Here is a 24,009-nt window from a genome sequence, read left to right as displayed (position 1 = left end):
TGGTGACCTCTGCTTAGATTCAGAGGATTTACTGTATAGCTTGGGACCCAGGTAGAAACATATTCCAGGAGCCACCAGAAAGTGGCTAAGACAATGTATAGTGGAGCTATGGTGTGAGGTCACCACTTAACCCACACTTCTGCCCTCACCTTTGAACTGTGTGGAAGTGCATGATGGGAGCCTGGGAGAGTTCCAGGACCTAGAATCTTGTCTGTCAGAACTGATGTATACACTGAGCCATAGCAACAGAGTGGTCTGAGGCCTTGGGGTCTGATTCTGTCACTCCAGTGCTGTCACAACACAGGACACAAGTCAAAAGAGACAATTGTCTAGCTTTAAGACTTAGTATTGTGTTGGGTTTGAGATTTACCTGAGACCAGTGATCCCTTTCCTATCTGTTCTTTCACCTTGGAGTGGGAATATGGATTCTTTATCTGCCCCACCACTGTGTGTTGAGTGGCTGATAAAGTACTGTTTCCTGGTCTTACAGCTAGAGGGGCTCATGACTGCTGATTCACCCTGCCTGGACCCTCATCTGTACTTGACCTACAGGAGACTGTTCATGCTGAACTTTGGAGTTGGTGCAGGAAGAAGCTAAGGCTTTGGGGTTGGTGAAATGGTATAAATGAATTTTGCACGTGGGAAGTGTGATATTTTGTTGTAGTCTAATAAAACTTACCTGAGAGACAGCCACAGAGTTAAACATAAAGGTCAGGCAGTGGTGGCACACACCTTTAATCCTAGCACTCTGGAGGCAGAGATCCATTTGGATCTCTGTGAGTTCAAGGCCACTCTGGGCTACATGAGATTGATCCAGTCTAGGAGAGAAACAGAGCCAGGCAGTGGTGGCACACACATTTAACTCCAGTATTTGGGGAGCACACACCATTAATCCCAGCACTAGGAAGATTAAGATAGGAAGTGAAATGCCTAGGCGGAGAAAAGCTTATAAGGCCTAAGGAGACAGGAACTAGAGCCTTCTGGCTGAGGACTCAAGAGACATTCGGTCAGAGGATTCAGGGAGTTGGTGAGGTAAGAAGTGCCTGTGGCTTGTCTCTCTGATCTTTCAGCATTTACCCCAATATCTGGCTATGGGTTTTTATTATAAGACCAGTTAGGGGATTTATGCAACAAAAACGAGTATGGCTTTGAGGTCTTGTGACAGAATGCTGTATCTCTGAAGTTTGTACTTCAGAAACCTAATCTCCAACACAGTAATATTGGGCAACTGGGCCTGTGAGAGTCCAACCTTGTGAATCGCTTAATGCCATCATGGAGGTACTTCTTATTGAGGAGTCGTTTCCTTCTAGAAGATGACAAGCTGGTGTCTTTTCTTTTCTCTCTTGCCATCTACTATGGAGTGATGGAGCAGAAGGACTTCCCAACCTCCAGATCTGAGGAAATAGATTCAATTCATCAAGAATTATCCAGCCTCTTATCATGTTGTAGCCACAAGAAATGGAGTGTGTGTGTGTATGTGTATGTGTCTGTCTGTGTGTGTGTCGTGTGTGTCTGTGTGTGTCTGTGTGTGTGTGTCTGTGTGTATGTGTCTGTGTGTATGTGTGTGTGTGTGTGTGAGACCACTAAGATGATGCAATAAAATGCATTCAACTACAAACACTGAGGAGAAAGGAACCTCTGACACAGACTCCTCACCCGAGGATGAGAGATAATTCCTCTTTTTATCTCTACAAGTGTCCAAGGATAGCCTGCAGAAGTTAAAAAGCTATACTCATTCCGATATAGAAGGAGCATGGGTTAAAATTAGTTAATTTATCACTAAGGAAATCAGTAAGATGTAAAAACAGCATAAACCTTTTGGAGATCTGGGGTTCGCACAATGCATGGGGTGCTTTGAAATGTGTGTCTCAAATAAGGGTATGCCTTGGAGACAAATCTGCTTATGAGCCTATAAGGCCCAACTACTGCAACCTTCTGGAAACATCTATTCAATGGGACAGAAATAATTTGCATTTCTGCCAGACAAAAGTCGACAAGCTAACACTTAACTTCACAATGTCTGGACGCTAATCAATAGTGTACTGACATGTCAGCAGAGGCAGTGTCTTAGAGAGTTAAAGGGCCCTGCTGGGCTGACTGAACCAGCCTCAGTGAGGCAGAGAAGGCTGCTGCACTCATCTCTTTGACTGGCTTTTTTCTGAGTTCATGCACTTTCCTTAACACAAGTGAATGCTTAGCTCTGACTATCACAGGCAGACCCACCTCAGTGCTGTGCCCCTTGCAGGCAGCTCTGGACAGGGCTGCATCGGCAACGGGGCAGACTGCAGCATGGCCAGCAGTCTATCTACAGCAAGCAATATACACGCTAAGAACGGTTAGATTCTACCCTCCTCATACAGGCGAGGAAACACATGCATGGGAACAACACAGTTACCTGATGTGCCCCTTCCTGCCTTGTCTTTTGAGGTCCAGCAACACGTTAATTGTCTTAGTAACTGTTGATACCTCATACTCAACCACTGGTAGAAGATACAGCTTCCCTCAGCACTTTGATTCCATGATGTTTAATTTGTAGCTTTGGTACAACATGTACTATGCTATTTTACCCCATGAGTTAGTGACCTTATCAACCTGGTTTGCTTTTGGATTTATCCAAAGTAGGAATGGTATTAACATCACAGTTTGTGTGTTACTGAGTTCTATGCCCAATATATTCTAGGTGCTGAGTAAACACTTACTGGCTTGAATAAAAATTACCAACAAGTTAGTGTCAGAAGTGAGTTCACCTCTCCTATCTCTTAGATTCTTCCTAGTGTGTCCCAGAGTCTCCCCAAAATGTGTCCTGCTGCATTCCCAAATGACAGGCTACTGTAGTGGATGACTATGGTCAAAGATGGACACAGGAGTGAAAGGAAAGCCAATACATATATCAATTTATTAATGGGTGCTGTGGGAAACAGACTCACAGACACAGGACAAGGTAGATCCACTTGCAGTGTCCTTCCATTTTACCTGGGGATGAATGGAACCAGCAGTCCGGTCTCTGACTACCATAAGAAAGAGTGAGCACACACCTTCTCAATTTTAAGCAGTCCCATACCCAGAGAAAACCATGCCTCTATCAGGCCAGATACCCCAAGGTCATTGGCGGAGCGAAATCCCACAACACAGGAGTTTTAAACAGGTGGAGTCACCATTCACATTTTCTACCTGCCTTAATCTCATGTTGACCTGTCCCCCTTCCCAACTCTAGAAAAGACTCGCTTGTCTAGCAGGTTTCACTGCCTTGATGGCCTAAGTCCACACCTATCTTTGGCTACAGGGTCAGAAGTCTTCAAAACCTATGTTCTGGGTTTAGTGTGTAGTCACAGTCTCTTAGGGGGAAAGTCAGACACTTTCCTTCTTCTGAAATCTCTTATTTTCATATGATTATCTGGAAAGGGTATAGAGAATTCTTATTGGGAGAATGTAAAATGTGTTAGAAAAGAGGCAATTTTAAAAATTAAATTTCATCTTTCAAATATAACTATTTGGCACACAAAATTCTATTTACTTTTCTACACATAGGTATCTAAATAGCCAAACATAAATAACTATGGTCAACATATTCTCTAGAGCCTGCATGGTGAGTTAAAATATACTGTGAAGTTGTGCCCTGTCAACATATGCCATTTCAAGCATATTTGGACATAGTTGCATAGGATGCCAGATGATCATAATTTACAGAAGCATTTAAAAAATTAGTTGGAGCTGGGCGGTGGTGGCACACACCTTTAATCCCAGTGTTTGGGAGGCAGAGCCAGGCGGATCTCTGTGAGTTCGAGGCCAGCCTGGTCACAGAGCGAGATCCAGGACAAGCACCAAAGGTACACCAAAGCTACAGAAACCCTGCCTCAAAAAAAAAATTAGTTGGATACATTGCTTGTTTCTAATACATAATTATAAACACTCCAAAGACAGTGGTGAAGGTAAATTTTGGCATATTCACTTAAAACACCACTTATCAAGTGGGTTGTTTGGTTTGTTAATTTACAACATTCCCCTTTTTTCTTGCTCACTTCAGTTCTTCCAGAAGCTCTTGAGCAGTTGAAACAAAATTCACGCACCTTTCTGATGGTCAGTTTTCTTTATCTGAGAAGAAACAGCATCAAAGCTACTGGGGAGCTGGGGGCTCTGGTCCCCATAGTTCCTTTCCACAGTTTAACTCAAGAGTGCATGTCCATCAATATGGAACCATGAGCAGGGATAGGCCACAGCAATGTCACTGCAGCTCTTTAGGACATTCTGTTTTCACCGTGGTCGTCTGTATTTCCCAGAGAAAACAACAAAGGAAGGAAAAGGCTGAAGAATCCAGAACTGCCTAAGAAAGGACCACATGCTTTCAACTGTTAATGAATCACTGGAAAGCTGGATTTCAACAGTCTTCACGGGAGTGAAATGCTTCCCATGTGTGTGGCTGTGAGAGACTGCCTAGTAGCCCCTGCCATCTGAAATGGTTGTTTGCTATCTCCAAAGACATGACTTTCCCCACTCCTTCTAACATCTCCAGGAACCAAGTGAGGCCTGGATGCCTGTTTTCTCTGGACTTTGATTAGCAGTGAGACAGCTGTGGACATGGTTGGTTAGAGAGGCAGTCTGGTGAGAACAGTGTCAAGCCCAACCATGAAGCTGTCCTCCTTCCTCTTCTTCCCCTTGGCCTGCTTTGTTTTCTGCCCTGCACCAGGCTTTCCTGTTCCAGAGGCACCACTTTCTCATCATATGTAGGTCTGGAAACATGAAGCTAATGCAGCTGGTAAGGATTAGAGCTGGGAGACTGGGCTGGGAGTACCACACATGGTTGATAGTTTCCTCATAAGAATTTCAGTGAAATACAAGACAATGATATTCACAGATTCCCTTCCGGCTTGCTTCTTGGGAAAATAGAGAATGATGTCGTTGACAGTGTGTGTTTCCCAGTACAGGGATTAAAGGTGTGTGCCACCACTGCCTGACCTCTATGTCTAATCTAGTGGCTGGCTCTGTCCTCTGATCCCCAGGTACACTTTATTAGGGTACACAATATATCACCACAGCACTTGGTGCTGTGTGCGGCCCCACATTGAGTCACCAGCTCACACCTTTACACCACCACATACATTTCCACTGATACCCAGGAGGGAGTGCCCAGGTCACCGTTCACCTTCTCAGGTGAGACAGGGATTGCAGCTAACACTTTCAGAGCTGTCTGTCTACCTAGTACACAGAATATTGTCTCTTCAGCTGAATGGAAAATTGAGTTTACTCCAGGTCAATTTTTCCCCCCTGAGATAGAGACTACCTTTCCTAAGTCCCAAACTTCTCTAACTGGTTCTTGCCTGTGGCTGGCATGGAGCCATGCTTCTCTCCTGAGACATGAAAACATTCTCTGCATTTCACTGTCTTCCACAGGCTGAATGCAGGGTGGTGTTGCCATGGAAACTGTGGCAGAATTTAGGACACAGTATATTTGAGTCTTGCTGCATCTTTGACCAAAAGTTGCTATGTGACAGTAGTGGTGCCACAATTGACCGTGTGTCTCTCCATAACTGGTGGTGGCATCTGGGCTTGTCATCCCCCCTTTGCAGACGTGTGCCCTTCACCCTTGGCACTGGGTTTCCACAAACAAGTCTCTAGTGAGGAAATAGTTCCCTCCCATCAACCTCCTCTCCCTTTCTCTCCCTCTGCCCTCCCTCTCTTTTTTTCTTCCTTTCTCTCTTTTAACCTTTTTTCCTTTTTTATTCTTTGAGAATTCCATACATGTATCCACTGTATTTTGTTCTTATCAACCCCCACTCCACTCCATAATACAGCTAGCTCCCTTTCTACTTCATGTTCTCTCTCTCTCTCTCTCTCTCTCTCTCTCTCTCTCTCTCTCTCTCTCTCATTTATAACCCACTAACTTCAGTTAGTACCACCTGGATGTGCATTTGTGTATGGCTATTCACTGGAGCTTGGGCAAACTACAGGGGCCAAGGATGTCTCCCACAAAGCCCCACACTTGCACCAGCACCCTCACATCCCATACCAACAACCTACATATCACCTTCCAGCACTGTGAGAGCTGGCCCCCAGAAAGGGCGTTTCCCGGTCGGTTTGCGATTGACTTTCCTATGCCATGCACATTAGTGTGTAGTTGAGCAGTGTCTTATCAATAGGTCTCATCATCCTGTTATGGTTGGTAAATAGAAGAAATGTTGAAAGCCTGCTGTTTTTGGGGGTGCTCTGGGCCTCCCTGACTCATGAGAGCAATCCCTCCCCTTCTTTGCTCTCCTCTTCTTCCCCTCTCCTCCCCCCTCCCCAGTCCCTCTCCTCTCCCCTTTTTCTTCTCTTAACAGGCCTTGCTGTGTGCCTCAGCATCCCAAGAGCTGGGATTCCAGCAGGGACAGAGAGACAAGGCTTTTTGAGATGCCCAGTTGCAAGGCCAACAGCAGAAGAAATGACACCTGTACTCTGCCGCACTGGGGCCCTTTCTGACAGAGATTTTAGAAAATTACTTTTGCCCCACATTCATTTTATCTTTTGAGACAATAGGTAGATAGTGAAAAACAGATTGAACATTTGTTGAAAATTAATTGGCCTGAAAGGTGGTGATTGTTAACAGACATAGTATGAGACATGTTGAACTATGGAGAATTGATCTGTGCTGGAGGATAGATTCCGTGCCATGGTAAAGCAAACCCAATGGCATTTGTAGAAATTTGCTGTCTGCCTATCTATCTATCTATCTATCTATCTATCTATCTATCTATCTATCTATCTATTTTTACCTTACTCATCTTTTGCTTGTATGTTATGGCAATTTTGTGTTTTTATGGGTTTTCCCCCCTTTGGTGTGTGTGTGTGTGTGTGTGTGTGTGTGTGTGTGTGTGTGTGTTGCTTTTTCTTTTGTTTTATTCTTGTTTGTTAGTTTTTTTAATTTTTTCCCATTTGTTTTCTAAAGAGGGAGAGAAAGAAGGTGTGGAGTGGATGTCTGGGAGGTGGGGAAAATCTGGGAAGAAGTGAGAGAGGGAAAACTGTGATCAGAATATATTGTATGAAAAGATATTTTCAGCAAAAAAGAGTGTATGGTGTACATACTTTCTTAGTTTTGCTTTGATGTTCTACACTTACTGCTTGCAATAATTAAAAATATCCAAGTGTGAATAAAGTCTAAAAATCCTGAAATGAGACCCTGAGAGGATGATAATATTGGAAGAAGAGGGCAGAGTGGGAAAAAGGACACATGAGACATTAGTGAGGAGAAGAATCTAGTAGAAAGAGTTCCAACAGGGAACAAAGGTGTGACGGGTTGGGAGAGAAGAGGGGAAAGGAGAATCACAAAGCAGGTTTGGTTGAAAATGATGTAATGATATCTAACACGTATGCTGACTTGAAGTATTTTAAATGTTAAAATAGACGTCAATGTCTTCTTTCAATGCTGTTAAGATTTCAGGCCAGCTAGAGCTAGTGGCAGAACACACAAAGCTCCAGAAGTTCTGATCTGTAGCCACTCACAGCCAGGCTGGAGGAAGAGACAATGGAAGCTCTCCCACCCATTGTTACAATTGCTTTGTCCCTAGAGTTACACCCAGTTCACACTGTGCAATTCACAGTGATCCAGTTCTTCCCTGAGAGTCCACTGCTGTGGATGATTGATTGATAAATAAAATGCTCATTGGCCAGTAGCCAGGAAGGAAGCATAGGCGGGACAAAGAGGGAGGAGAATTATGGGAAGTGGAAGGCTGAGGCAGGGAGATGCTGCCAGCCGCCTAGATGAGTAGAAAAAATAAGTTACTGGTAAGCCACAAACCACGTGGCAAGGTATAGATTAATAGAAATGGGTTGAGTTTAAGTATAAGAGCTAGACAGTGGTAGGCCTGAGCTAATAGCTGAGCAGTTTAATTAATATGAGCTTCTGAGTGATTATTTTATAAGCAGTTGTGGGGTCTGTGGGGCTGGGTAGGACTGGAGAAAATTCCAGCTACAGGCCACCTCTTCCATCAGTCTGCCAGGATATAAACTGAGAGGGTAAGATAAATCTGGACTCAAGTGTCCCAGTCTGTGAACTAAAATCAACTGTCTTTGTTTGTAAGCTGATTTCTTCAGATTGTGTTATAGTAACAGAAAGGATACTAATTCATCCACCAAGACTTATGCTTTTACACATGGTGATTGTGATATGAATCCTTTGGTCTTCAGCCCTATAAGAATTACATATGGGAGTTGAAAGAGAAATGTTTCACATTGCTTTATTTAGAGTTTAAGGCCACACAGAAGGTGCCCTTCTGTTTTTAAGATTTATTTATTTCATGTGGTTTTGGATTGGTCATTTTCTACAAACAGATTGATGCCTAGCCCAATTGTCATCAGGGAGGCTTCATCCAGCAACTAATGGGAACAGATGCAGAGACCCACAGCCAAACACTAGGCAGAGCCAAGAGAACCCTTCAGAAGAGGAGGAGGAAGGATTGTAGGAACCAGAGGGGCCAAGGACACTACAAGAACATGAGCCACAGAATAAACTAAGCAGGGCTCATAGAGCCTCACAGAGACTGGAGCAACACCCAGTGAGCCTGTGTGGGGCTGAGCTAGGTCCTCTGCGGCTTGGTGTTCTTGTGGGACTCCTAACAGTGGGAGTTGGGAGTCTCTTTTGCTTACTCTTAGGATCTTTTTCCTCCTACTGGGTTGCCTCATCCAGCCTTGATATGAGTGTATGTGCCCAGTCTTATTGTAACTTGTTATGCCATGTTCAGTTGATCTCCTTGGAAGGCCTGCTCCTTTTTGGAAGGAAAATGGAGAAGTTGATCTGGGGGAGAGGAGAGGAGGGGGAAGACTGGGAGGAGTGGAATGGGGTGGGGCTACAGTTGGGATGTAATATATTAGAGAAGAATGAGATGAGATCATCCAGATGGGCTCTCAATGCCATTCAAAGATCCTTAAAAAAATAAAATTGTTTATTTTTCATTCGTGTGTGTGTGTGTGTGTGTGTGTGTGTGTGTGTGTGTGTGTGTGTGTATGTACATGGGTTTACACCATGTGAGTACAGGACTTACAAAGACCAGAAGAGAACATCAGATCTCCTGGAGCTGGAGTTATAGGTGATTTTGAGATGCCCAGTGTGGGTGCTGGGAACCGAACTTAAGTCCTCTGGAAGAGCAGCAAGTGCACTGAACTCCTGAGCCACCTCTCTAGCCCTCTTCCTCTCAAGTGAAGGAGTTCCTTTCCACAGGAAGAAAAGTGGCTCCTTTCCCTGTGTTGTGGCTGCTCTAGCTGGCCATGGATGGGGGAGGCACAGATGCTCCTGCTCCAGGGGCATCTCAGTCCTGGATGCAGTTACACTCAGAGCATCTTGTGGAAAGAAAAACAGATCAGCTATATAAAGAGAGAAGTAAAAAGGCAGTAATGAAGGGCCTTGGGCCAAAAACACCATTAAAATAAGAGCATGAAATAAAATATATTTAACCATCTTCATGTCTTTGGTTGGTGATATTTAAAAAAGACAACCATGCAATGCAAACATTAAGAACATTATTTTCCTAAAACTCAGCATCATTTGAGGGTCATGGGTAGTGCCAGATCCTAATAATCACAAGGCAGTCTTATAAAAACAAAGCTAATTCCATGGCTGCAAATCAACCCAAGATTTCTGGAAACAAAATGTCTTTCCAAAGTCTCCATCAAGTGTGGTCTGGTATGTAAGTATCTATGTATATCAAGTGTGGTCTGGTATGTAAGCATATATGTATATCAAGTGTGGTCTGGTATGTAAGCATCTATGTACTGGATTAGACAACAACAACAGCAAAGAGGAACAACTGAACTAAGTGGTTTTTCCATTAGATCCTCAGAGCATTTCTACATTGTATAAGATCGCCCATATCCTAGAACCTGCCTCATTAGTTACATGTAATAGGCTAGAATTAAAAACAGGTTCAGTTTAGAGCGATCCCCAGTGACCTGAAAGTTTCTTATTAGCCTACAAAATTTGGGTAAAATCTCTTGCTTAAATCTATTGCAGAAGCATTACTTAATGAATACTTATGGTCCAACTGCCTGGGATTGCTGTCAGGAAAGAGTCATTCCTGGCGGGATTTAGTGGGTCTGTGTAGTTAGCTGGACTGAGAAGACTGTTACTGGCATTTTAGAAGACACTCTCATCTCCAAAGGAGTGAATAAAAGGCCTTTTTTTCCTTAAAAAGTTTTCACAGCACACTGTGTTTTGTTGGTACCCTAGGGCCTTCACATTTAGCTTCCACCCAATCCACCATGAAGAGAAACCAAGTATTCAGCTAAAACATATTTACTATGTCAAATGCAGGGCCCCAGGAGCAACTGCCCTGTAGGACCTTGCCTTTTGCAACATGGACCAGGCTCAGGTGCCAGGTGTGGCCATGCTGAGATTGTGACTGCTGTCATCTAGTCTGTGTGAAAAATCTCATTTAATTCTTACATCATCCACACAGGTGACGTCTGCAATTAAATTCCTCATTTTATAATGAGGTAACCAAAGTACTTAAGAACTTTGAAGATAAGCCATCTTCACAGTGGTAGAGACATTTTTATAGGCTAGCTTTGTTCCTTCTCCCAAGTTTATAAGTTGAACCCAGTAAGTCAGGATTGGAGACAGGATTTTAAAGAAGCAATTAAACTCATGAGAGGTCTTTAGGGTGAGCCTCAACCAACATGTCTGAGGCCTCAGAGACTAGGACACAGGCTTACAGGCAAGACCACATGAGGACACATGGCAAAGATGGCCATCACCATATCGGGGACACAGGTCTCAGGAACCAGCTATTCTGACAGCTGAATACTGGACTTATGAGCTCCAGAATTATGACAAAATGATATTTTACCCATCTAGTTTGTGTCACTCTGTCACAGTAGGGCAACCATGCTAGTGCACAGAGGGCACTGCCTCTCTGGCTTCTATCAGTCAGTTATCACAGCTGGGCTTCTCCGGGTCTCTAATTCAGGCATAGAGGGGACAATGCCAACTTGTCTCAGTGGGAGTCAGAGGGTGCAGAGGTCACACCTTCATTGCTGGGGGAAATAGTTCCTCTATGAAAAAGCATTTGAGAAAATCCTTGTCACAGGACAAAATTAGGACAGGTTGGAAGACTGGAGGTGTCACCGGTGGTGACACCAGGTGGGAAAGAGAGCAATGGTTACAAAGCACTTGCTAAACTTGTCACACCAAGTGTGGCCTGGCCGGGAAGTGTTGAGTAAGAAAAGAGATCAGTATTTCTGATCCATTTCTCTGTGTGTCATCCACCTCTGTGTCAAGCAGGTAACGTCTATGGACACCTTCATATTGTAGTTTGAATGTTTTAATTGTATTATAAATACATAAGAAAATATTTGAAGCAGGCATCAGGATGAACCTTTAACAGGTAAAGCTTATAACAAAACCCACATGTGTTTGCTCAGGTCATTGGCAATGAAATCTGGGGCTCGTGTAAAAATTGTGAGGGGCACTGAATGCGTGCATCATTCCAAAGTGACGTCTATGCCTGGGTGTGACAGGGGACACCCACCATCGCAATACCCATCTCCACAAACTCACCTTGGCTGCAGCTGACCATGGGCTTTGCTGCCTCATTCAGAGTGGGAAATGTGGTTATAGTGAGTGAAAATGCAAATACTGTTTTTCCTCATTTTCCCCCCACTCAAATCTACAATCAGGCTTTAAACAAACCTTTCTAAAGACTTCGTCACTTCGGGTTTCTTCACAATCTCCAAACTCTGATGCTGGTTGAAAATCTTCTCAACCTCTCTGGGAAAACAAACAAATAACTCAAAGCAAATGCAGGACCATGTGACCCAACAACTTGACTCGGGTTAGCGGTCCCACGTCTCAGAAGGACCTTACAGTGGAAGATGGTAAATCATAGACTTTGTGTTGGGATTAGTGATGACAAACCACCACAGGGTCTTCAGAAGCCACACTGATATGGAGAGCATGGCTTTCCAGGACTTGCCCAACCTTTGTCCCTAAGAGGCTCTCCATGTAGTTTTTACAAACACAGAAGACGACCACAACACCCAAATGATACATATTATGTGAAATTTCTCAGTGATGAGGTACTTTGCTTACTAACTTTGTGAGGAGAATCAACAGCTTCAGAAGATCTGACACCCTGTAAGGCACAGGTGGCTCCATATCAGAGGTGTCAAGCTCATAGCAGTGGCTAAGCCCTGAGCCATTGATCAACTGCCACGTACTCAATCAAACTCATTTGTTGAAATGGTTGGAACAACTAGGCAAGTAGGCAAGGGCCACGGAAGACGCTTAGCCACTCCTGTGGCTGATGGCTTTTTGTTTGTTTGTTTGTTTGCCTGTATGGCAGCTGTAGGAATACCTCCCAACAGTCCCTCCACTGTCGTTCCACAGGCTTGGCTACTCAAATGACCAAGTGTCCTTCCTATCCTGCATAGTTCCCACAGGAGAAGTTGGGGACTTGCAACACTCCTGGAGGAGGACACAGCTCATGGTCTCATGGGTGCATGATGGCCTTCAGGGCAGCTTGGTCAAACACCTGAAACATTCCAAGGCCAGGACTCAGGCTTCTGTGGAGAAACAGTTATTAGGAGGTGGCCTCGTCCCTGCCAAGTACCCCCCAAACAAAATGGAAACACACAGTCCCAGAGGATGCCATCAACTTCTGCATCAGGTCTTGCAGGAAGTCTGGTGTGCTCCCTCTGCCACTGTCCTCCAAATGTCTCCCAGCTATGAGCCACCTGCCCTTATATACACTGACAAAGATACTGTCCAGCAGGAAGAAAAGCAAACCCCATGCTGGCAATCACTGGCCCTACTGTGGAAAGCAGAGTGAGAAGGGAGGCTGGGAACAAGCCCACCTGAATCTCCCTCATCTTACAGTCCAGCCTTAAGACTGGGCAAAGTGTGAGAAACACTGGGAAGACATTATTGTGTTCAGAGAGAGGGCTCTGGAGCAAGGGGCAGAAGGGAGTGATTTACTTCACTTTTTTGGCTTGACAGGAAAAAGATTGTATTGGCTTTTATGACTGAAAAATTGGGAGGCCTCGTCACCTTGATGAGCCGCTGGATTTGGCTGTTCACATGAGCTGTTAGCCATATAACTTGCTTATTCTTTCTCATCTCGTTGGCCTTATTCCCATGCAGCTTCTTCCTGTATGGTGACAAAATGCTCAATAAAATCTCTATGTTATAGGGGTGTGCATCTTCCTGCTATGTTCCAGAGTACTGCACCTTGGTCTGGAGTAGACTGCATGCCCCATCTGGAGCAACTCCTCTGAGCATAGCTTGTGAAGGTGAATTCTCGTTCCCTTGAAAGGAGAAGGAGGACCAAGAGAGTGTGTGCTGGGACAGGTAATTACCCAAACAGACCAAGATGCCCCTGACAAAGGCTTATGTTGGGCCAGGTAGCCACTGGTAGGAGGTCTCAGTAACACTGTTCTGAGGTACTTTTCCTTCCAGGTCTCAATGGGCCCTCTGCTCCCCTCTCCTTGGCTTTACATTTTCAGAGTAAATGACTTTGTAGGTAACAGACATCCTGACTTACGCACTCTATTCAGTGATCCCTAGGTGGGGGGTGATAGGGACCCCTGAGTTGGTACCCTGCCTTCTCTGACCTGTACCCTTAGTCCCAGGTCTATACTGTGCCTGAAACTCCTAATTTGCAACAGCAGCAACCCTCCCTCACTTTGCAGTTCAGTCTCCCACCAGCTTATTTTGCATTAAATACTGTCTGAAAGGGTGATATGGTGTCAGTGTTCCTAACCAGGCCTTGACTGATACAAAAGAGTCCAAACAAATATATCTCAGTCTCCACCAAGCTGACTGTGTGAAGCACTGTTGTGCAAAGATGGTGTTTGGTGGAGTCCCCCCACTGTAAGGCTCTGCGAAGGCCAATGATCTCTACTGCATTCCAGATTTCCTGAGCCAGGTCTTCTGTATCCTTAATCACAGGAAGAAAGCTCTCTTTCGACACCACTTGTCTTTCCCAGAGCAGCCTCCTTGTAGCCTAATTCAAGTTGAGTTATTTCTTGGCTAAAAAGTTTTCCCAAGGAGGAGTTACAAATCCCTGGCTGTGCTACCCTGGGCTGGTCTCATTGCTTGGCTCTGTAATTTCCAAACTCTTCTCTCCAGGCCTTTATGTATCCCTCTTTCTCTCTCACTATGAAGCTACACATTTTAGCCATTACTTCCGGTGAGTCAATGTTCTGACTCCACATTCCTCCCGACAAGAGCTATACCAAACACACTACAAACAGGGTAAATGGAGAGCAGATTCAGAGTGTGGGCTGAGGTGAACAGATGTGGACATGGACCTGTCAGCAACCACTCAGCTGCAATATGAGATGTGGTATATATGGGAGTACAGGACACACACCCTTAGCCATCCTGGAGCACTGAAAATGAAAATTAACTGATGGTGAAATCCACAACACTGATGCCCTCCTTTCTCCCGCCCCCCACTCTTGCAATGCACACATAAACATACATACTCAGACAAATATGCACACATGAACACACACACAGCACACATATATACACCTCACACACATGTATGCACACATACATACACACACTCTCACAGACACACACACACATACATACCAGCTTCAATAGGTGTGTTCCCTAGGTGGAACTTGCCTCACCCCTGTGCCCACCTGGCCCGATTCTGACACCTTGGAAACCGTATCAGAACCCAGGGCTGGAAGTGTCTGCCAGTCGCTTCCAGTCTCCTCATCAGTGAACCGTATCCTGTGAGGCAACACAAGCCTTCTACTGAAACCGCAGCACCGACTGCATTGAAGAATGGAGTGATTGCTGAGAAGGTGACGTACCAAAACATGCCTTAGACGCATGGCCTTTGCCCTTCCTGTCCTTTTTAGTATCACTCTTTCCCCTGGCTGATGACTGGAGTCCTGGGAAGCTGGACTGAAGGAGTGCTGTTGGTGTCATCTGATCCCTGCCTCCTACATCCACCCACAGCTGTTACCTGGGTGTGTTTTACACGCCCTGGAGTCCCTAAGTCTGATCCCTATTGCAGGTACCTTTACCAAGTGATCCTGACGTTAGGGGCTCGGGTCCAACATGGTGGCCTGTTGTGCAGCAGGCTGCCCCTGGTACACTCGAGCACCCTTCCTTTCCTCCAGCTTAGGGTGCAATATAAGGCCCCACCAAAATCTGCGCAGTTGCTGCACTGTGCTCTGCTCCCTCCATAGCCTTGAGAACCAGAGACTAAAGAAATGTCTTCCTGTTCAGTGACACAGCCTCATGTATTCTGTTACAGGAACAGAAGGCAGAGCAAGGCACCTCGCTGGGGAGCCTTTTCTTTCTCCTCCCTGAGCTGAGTACTGCACACTGCTAGTTCTCTAGAATGTTCTGCAAGAGCCACTGGGATCTGAGCATCCAGGGAAGAGTGGAAAGAAGGGCAACTTGAGAATGAATGTCAGCACTGAGAAAATGTTCCCAACGTTTTGTCCCAACGGCCATGTCTTGTGCAGTCACACACCTCTACTACCACGCTTGAGAGTCCACCCATTTTATTTATATTTATTGTATTTCAAATCATTCTGTGACCCCCTCCTGTCTCCTTGACAATGCCCCTCACAAGACAATCCATTGGGAAGTGGTTAGGACTCATTGACATCAAATATTGAGAAATGAATTAATCACTTTCACAGCCCTGGGCTAAATGATGCACAGTTGACCAGCTCTCTGGTGGTCCATGAAATGGACATAGCATCCTTCAGGATGGGGAGACGAGGGTGAGGAGGGCTGGGTTGTCATCGGTTGGATGTTGGCAGGTTGTCTACACCAAGAGTCTACAGGGAAAGTTGGGAAGTCTTTACCATGATCACAATGATCTTTCTGTAAATCTGATTTGCTCTCTGGAAAAGCAAACTGTATCGACTGTTCCAGCTCTGATCCTGTGGACACGGGGTGATGGAGAGGTGCCCTTTCTACCTCATATGGGTTCTGTGACACAACCCTGTAGATTTCCTAAAACGTATCATAGCTGACATACTTTGCATTGCTTAATCCATCTGTAAATAAACCATTTATTAATGTCAGCCTAGAGAAACTGACTGTGCAATTGATCCCTCAAGAACCTTAATGGTGAAGAAACAAGTATCAAAACTCCCATTCTTGGTAATGTCCTTTTCTGTGATAATATTTGACTTTATCAGTGATAAAGAGAACCCTCTTCCCTGAATGTGACTATTTTCTTGCCATGCTTTTATATATTTTTTTACGAAGCAAACTCTTCTCACAATGGATAAAGACCATGCAGGCTGGTGGAGAAGTGATTGGCACCAGGCCAGTGTCATCAGCCAAAACCAAAAAACAAGAAAACAGAATGAACCAACTCAAGAGACCGCATGTCTTTTGATTCAATTAGTGCATGCTCAGTGAGCCTACATGCAGCTGCCTGTGTCTTTACACCATGCTACAAATTGCATAACATTCTTTTCTTAAAGGCGTTGAAGCTGGGCCTGGAAGAAGGCTTAGTCAGTAAAATGCTTGTTGTGCATCATGAGGACCTCGACTAACCCCTAAGACTCACAGAAAGAGCTGGGTGTGGTAGCACACATCTGTAAGCCCAGTGCTAGGGTAGGGCAGAGCCAGGTGCCTCCCAGTGGTTTGCCTCCTAGTCTAGCTTACCTGGTGGGCTCTAGGTACAAAGAGACCCTGTTTAGAAAATGATTTAAAGAGTGTCTGAGCAAGATACCAACTCAACCACTGTCCTCTACATGCATGCACATACATGCACACAATAAAAAAAAATAGAGATTAATTATGTTTTCTTTGAGTTCTAGGACTTAGTGACTCACTACCAATAAATGACTGCTTCTTATGACACCAGGTCACTTCATTAAAAGCCCTGCATTAGCTTTCCTCCCTTGGCTCATCATTCTGAAGGAAGACAGCAGGGTGGCTCAGGGGCATGTCACTTGCTCTTCAAGGGAACTGTGTATTGGCACTGGGCATGTTTGCAACAGCCATAGCCGTGTGCCACCTCATCAGCTGGTAATCCTGCCCTAAGATCCATCCATCCATCCATCCATCCATCCATCCATCCATCCATCCATCCACCCACCCGTCCATCCACCCACCCACCCATCCATCCATCCATCCACCCACCCACTTACCCATCCATCTATCCATCCATCCATCCATCCATCCATCCATCCATCCATCCATCCACCCACCCACCCATCCATCCATCCATCCACCCACCCACTTACCCATCCATCTATCCATCCATCCATCCATCCATCCATCCATCCATCCATCCATCCATCCACCCACCCATCCATCCATGCATACACCCACCCACTTACCCATCCATCTATCCATCCATCCATCCATCCATCCATCCACCCACCCACCCACCCACCCATCCATCCATCCACCCACCCACCCATCCCTCCATCCCTCCATCCCTCCATCCATCCCTCCATCCATCCATCCATCCATCCATCCTTTCATCCTGGTACTGCAGACTCACCCAGCATAGTACTTCAATGTAAGGGAGACTCACACAGAACTATCCTGGCAAAACTTTCTTAGATCTTTTGCCCCTGCAGAAAACACAAAAAAAAAAAAAAAAATGTGGTGACGAGGGGCAAATAGAAAGAGTGATGAAGTAAAGTACTAGAGAATAAGTTCTATCCAAATCCTCATCATGCCCAGTCAATAGGGTCTGGGAAAAGGATATTGAAGTGAGAGAACCAGGCTGCCTGTTCATCCCTGTGGTACAAGTAAATGTATTTTTACTTCAGAAGGGTAGCAGTGTTAGGTCCTGGTGTGACTGTCCTAAGTGAGAGTAAAGGCTGCTGGAGAATTTTCTAGTGAATGTAGCTGAAATTAGAGCAGGGATTTTGATGTTGATAGAAAAAAATTACAAGGGAAAAATAAGACATGGAAATGCATTTCACCAGAATTTACCAAAAAATAATAAAATTTGGGGAAATTCATCACTGTAGACTTGAAAGTAATGTTTTCAAAGCAGAAAAGCTTCCTTCCAATGCAGTACCCTCGCAGGACAAGGAATGCCAACGATGCACGCTCTAAGAGAATTCCCTTCCTGGTGTCTCGTTACCCCACCGTGCTCAGAACTTCTCTATCCCCTCCTGGATCTTTGTGAATGGATTCTGGATTCATCTCATCTTTCTGGAGGATCCATTAGGATCCTCCTGAAACACTCAACACTGATCTTCATCCACAGGAGCTTCATGTCCATCTGTGCTCTCAGCAGATGCCTGGGCCCACTCTGGGAGTCAACATGTGGAAAGTTCGTGAACAAACTAACCCAGAGCAGGTGGAGACCAAGTGTGCAATTGAGAAGGAAATGGGGGGGCATTGACGACAGAGCAGATTCGTGGGAGTCTGAGAAGTTCTGTCCTCCACCACTAGTTCAATGGAGCCTGGGGATCAATAGCTGGTTTCATTTCATTGAATTCTTTTGAGATGAAACCTGAGGTGTATAACATACAGAGAGCCTAAGTTTTGTGTTGATGAGCCAAGGCTTTGAAATAAGCAGACACCACTGACTCCTTAGTCTCTAATTTTAGTTATGGCATTTGAACATTTGTAGCCTGTTGTCTCACACATGACTCAGGAGTTGATGGGGTGCTGAGATTAGGATGTGATCATGCTGTATGGCCACCACCCTGTGTGTCCCTCCCAAAGCACTACACTTCCCAAGAAGACACACAAGCTAAACTCTAAATCAATATAAAGGTTTAAGCCAACTATGTCCTAGGCAATCTTTCCCTTCATTCCATGGTCTAAGCATTGCACATTCATTATCACCACCCAATCAATAATCATGGTTAAACATGTCTACCCTTGCTCCTTAGTATGTCAAGCCTACTTCAGCCTTTGCATTTACTACTGTCCCTGCTTTCAAAGCTCCCCTTTCAATACTCACATTCAGTGATTCACTTCATTCCAACCACTGTGCAAATGCAACCCTTCCATAGAAGCCTCCACCTGGTTTTATTGGTCTTTTTGGCTCTTCTGTACATACTGTCTGTACACAGCGTCTTATTTAGTTTATTTACTTGTTTCTGAGACAGTAGCCTATTGTGTAGCTCAGGCTGGTCTGAAAATTGTAAATGTTCTGCTTTAGTCTCTCAAGCACTGGGATTTGAGTTGTGTGCCCCACACTCAGCGCTGTCCATTTTCCTGATCATAAAATGAGACTTGTGAATGCAGGAAGTGCCAGGAGGTGGGACAAGGCCTAGATTCTGTGGGCTGAGTGTAGGCTCGGAAAATGAATGAGTGAATGCATTCTAGGCTGTGATGGCTGCTATTGATTGTCAACTTGATATATATGTGAAGAGAGAAGCTTCAGCTGAGGAATTGCTTTCAACAGATTGGCCTGTTGGCATATCTGTGGGGCTTTTTATTGTCATTATTGTAGGAGGGCCTATCCCATCGTGGGGAAGTACGAGCTTGGACTGCATAAGAAGAGTAGCTTGGGAGTAAACCACTAAGCAGCATTGCTTCATGATATCTGCTTCAGATCCTGCCTTGAGCTCTTGCCCTGGATTTCCTCAATGATGGACTGTAACTTGTAGGGTGAGACAGACCCTTTCATCTCCATCCGACAAGTTGCTTTTGGCTGTGCTGTTTATTATGGCAGAAAGCAAACTAGGGTGTAGGGTTAACAGTGATGTCAACTATGACACATCCTAACTGTGTAGGATTGTTAACTATGACACATTCTAACTGTGTAGGGTTAACAGTGAATGTTAACTATGACACATCCTAACTGTGTAGGGTTGTTAACTATGAACATCCTAACTGTGTAGGGCTGGCAGTGGTGTCAACTATGACACATCCTACACTGTAATAGGTTAGCAGTGGTGTCAATTATGACACATCCTAACTGTGTAGGGTTGTTAACTATGACACATCCTAACTGTGTAGGGTTAGCAATGATGTTAATCTATGACGCATTCTAACTGGTAGGGTTAGCAATGATGATTAACTATGACACATCCTAACTGTGTTAGGGTTAGCAGTGGTGCCAACTATGACACATCCTAACTGTGTAGGGTTAGCAGTGGTGTCAACTATGACACATCCTAACTGTATAGGGTTAGCAGTGGTGTCAATTATGACACATCCTAACTGTGTAGGGTTGTTAACTATGACACATCCTAACTGTGTAGGGTTAGCAATGATGTTAACTATATGTTATCCTGTTGCTAACCTACCTCCACAGTGGCTGAGCAAACAGAAGAACTTGCGTGATGACTCACGTTCAGTCCCTGGGACCGACATGGTAAAGGAAAGAGTTCACTCTTCTTTTTCAAGACAGGGTTTCTCTGGTGCCTATCCTGGATCTCACTCTGTAGCCCAGGCTGGCCTTGAACTCACAGAGATCTGCCTGGCTCTACCTCCCAAGTGCTGGGGTTAAAGGTGTGTGCCACCACTGCCGGGCAAGAGCTTATTCTTACAATTTGTTCTCTGATCACACACATACATGCCCCACCCCCAACACAAACAAAACAAATGTAATTTTTGAAAACATGAAGTTACATCTTGGGCTGAGATAGCTCATCAGGTAAGGGCACTCTCCGCCAAGTCTGATAGTCTAAGTTAGATCCTTGGATCCCACATGACAGAAGGAGAGAACCAAACCCATAGTTGTCATCTGACTCCCACATGCACATACTATGGCATGTCGGTGAGCATTCACACATACACAATTTTTAAAAATGTAATTTTAGGAATTTATTCCTAATGACATCCCAAGCCCAAGTCTGACTTTTTTTTTCTTATCAATACAAGTAAGAAAATCTCCTACATCCCTGCGTCAGGCCACTCCCAGCTCTCTTACTATGTCTGGGAGCCCAAGGAGATGCCAGAGAGAAGGCATCACAGAAGCATCAGGCTTAGGGCTGGAGACAAGAGAACACATCCCAAGGAAGATGTTCTGAACCCAGGCCTTGCCTCTCAGAGGTCCATCAGAACAGGGCTCTGGTGCACCACTATTATGAACTGAACCTTGTTTCCCATGAAACCACATGTCAAAGTGCCACCTCAAGGTGGAAAATAAAACTGTTGAGATGCAGCTACCTAAGAGGAGGTCCGTGGAGTCGGCGCTATTCCTTTGCTTTAAAAACAGGAAATGTAGACTGAGACAGTTACAATGAAAATGAAGGCTAAGCTGGAAATGGTGCTGTGGCAAGCCAAATGCCAGTGGTCACCAGGAAACCACTAGAAACAAAGAGAGACCTGAGCCAGGCTTAACTCCTCTCCTCCACTGTCTCAGACTCAGACCCCCTGGGGGAATGGCTGGAAGATGCTGCGCTTCTGTTAAGCCTCGCACTTGGGCACTGTGATGGCACCCATAGCAAACAGACCCAGTTACTTGATGGCCTGTGGTAGACCCTGGCAGTCCTTCCCTAAGGATCATGCCCTGCAGCTTCTGTGACACCAGCAGCTGGGCACGCATGCTACTCTAGCAGCTCTACACCATGACCAATGTTGCACCAACAGCTCAAGAAATCACTCACACAGGAGAAAACCATTTTGTCCTTAGAACACACTTACACTAAAGAAACAATCTGAGCTCCAGGAGCATATATAGTTTGTTCAAGGAAGAGCTTATAAGAAACAGGCAGGATTTGAACCCAAGCCTTCTGATGCTGAAGCCACATTTCTGTCCACTTCCTAGATCTTGAGAAATGTGTCCTGCCCTTTTCCCCTTTCACTGCACAAAGGCTGGGTAATTTCCTAGTTTCTAGGGTCATGACAACTTAGATCTCCTTTCCCTAGCTCACCACAGAATATCTGAGGACTGGGCAGGTTGGTGCTAACAATCCAGCCATTCTGAATGATCTTTACAAGACCTGGCCATCAGTTTTGCAACAGCAGCAACCTCCTCACTTTGCAGTTTCAGTCTCCCACCAGCTTATTTTGCCATTAAATAACTGTCTGAAAGGGTGGTATGGTCAGTTGTCTCCTAACCAGGCCTTGACTTGATACAAAAGAGTTCCAAACAAATTAGTCTCAAAGTCTCCACCCAAGCTGACTGTGTGAACATGTTGTGCAAAGATGGTGTTTGGTGGGGAGGTTTCCCCCACCTGTAAAGGTCTGCGAGGCCAATGATCTTCTACTGCATTCCAGATTTCCTGAGCCAGGTCTTCTGTATTCCTTAATCACAGTGAAGTAAAAGCTCTCTTTCGACTCACCACTTGTCTTTCCCAGCAGCCTCCTTGTAGCCTAATTCAAGTTGAGTTATTCTTGGCTAAAAAGTTTTCCCAAGGAGGAGTTACAAATCCCTGGCTGTGCTACCTGGGTTGGTCTCATTGCCTTGGCTCTGTAAATTTTCCAAACTCTCTTCCAGGCTTATGTATCCTCTCTTCTCTCCATCCTTGAAAGCTCTACACATTTTAGCATTACTTCCGGTGAGAGTCAATGTTCTGACTCCACATATCTCCCGACAAGAGCTTATCCAAAACACACCTACAAACAGGTAGAATGGAGAGCAGATTCAGAGTGGGGTCTGAGGTGAACAGATGTGGACTATGGACCTGTCAGGCAACCACTCAGCTGCATAATGAAGATGTGGTAATATATGAGTACAGGGACACACACCCTTAAGCCATCCTGGAGCACTGAAAATGAAAATTAACTGATGGTGAAATCCACAAACACTTTGATGCCCTCCTTTCTCCGCCCCCCACTCTTGCAAAATGCACACTAAACATATCATACTCAAGACCAAATATGCACACATGAACAACACACAGCACATCCATATATACACCTCAACACACATTTATGCACACATTTACATACAACACCTCTCACAGACACACACACACATACATACCAGCTTCAATAGGTTTGTGTTCCCTAGGTGGAACTTGCCTCTACTCCCTGTGCCACCTGGTCCTGATTCTGACACTTGGAAACCGTATCAGAAACCCAGGCTGGAAGTGTCTGCCAGTCCCTATCAGCTCCTCCATCAGGTGAACCGCCGTATCCTGTGAGGCAACACACCTTCTACTGAAACCGTCAGCACGACTGCATTGAAGAAATGGGCGTGATTGTGAGAAGGTGACGTACCAAAACATGCCTTTAGACGCGTGCCTTTGCCCTTCTGTCCTTTTTTAGATCACTCTTCCCCTGGCTGATGACTGGAGTGCCTGGCGTAAGCTGGACTGAAGGTGATGCTGTTGGTGTCATCTGATCCCTGCTCTCTACATCTCACCCACAGCTGTTACCTAGGGTGTGTTTTACACAGCCCTGGAGTCCCTAAGTTGACCCTATTGCCAGTACCTTTACCAAGTGGACCTGACGTTAGGCTCGGGTCCCACCATGTGGCCCTGTTTGTGCAGCAAGGCTGCCCTGGTACAACTCGAGCCACCCTTCCCTTTCCTCCAGCTCTAGGTTGCAATAATAAGGCTCCCCACCAAAATCTGCGCAGTGCTTGCACTGTGCTCTGCTCCCCTCCAAGCCTTGAGAACCAGAGACTAAAGAAATGTCTTCCTGTTCAGTGAACGCCTCATGTATTCTGTTACAGAACAGAAGGCAGAGCAAAGAAGCACCTCGGCTGGGGAGCCTTTTCTTTCTCCTCCCTGACTGAAGTTACTGCACACTGACTAGTTCTCTTAGAATGTTCTGCAGAGCCACGGATCTGAGCATCCAGGGAGAGGTCGGGAAAGAAGGGCCAACTGAGAATGGAATGTCAAGCACTGAGAAAATTTCCCCAACGTTTTGTCCCAACGGCCTTGTCTTGTGCAGTCCACACACCTCTACACCACGCTTGAGAAGTCACACCCATTTTATTTTATTATGTGTATTTCAATCATTCTTGACCCCCTCTGTCTCCTTGACAATGCCCCTCAACAGGGACAATCCATTGGGAGTGGTTTAGGAATCATTGCACTCAAAATTTGAGAAATGACTTAATCACTTTCACAGCCCTGGGCAAATGAGCAAGTGACCACTCTCTAGTGGTCACATGAAATGGACATAGCCATCCTTCAGGATCGCGGGAGACGAGGGTGAGGAGGGCTGGTTGTCATCGT

The sequence above is a fragment of the Onychomys torridus genome, chromosome 5 (genome assembly GCF_903995425.1).
Source record: "Onychomys torridus chromosome 5, mOncTor1.1, whole genome shotgun sequence".
Taxonomy (NCBI): domain Eukaryota; kingdom Metazoa; phylum Chordata; class Mammalia; order Rodentia; family Cricetidae; genus Onychomys; species Onychomys torridus.
This window is presented reverse-complemented; position numbering follows the sequence as displayed.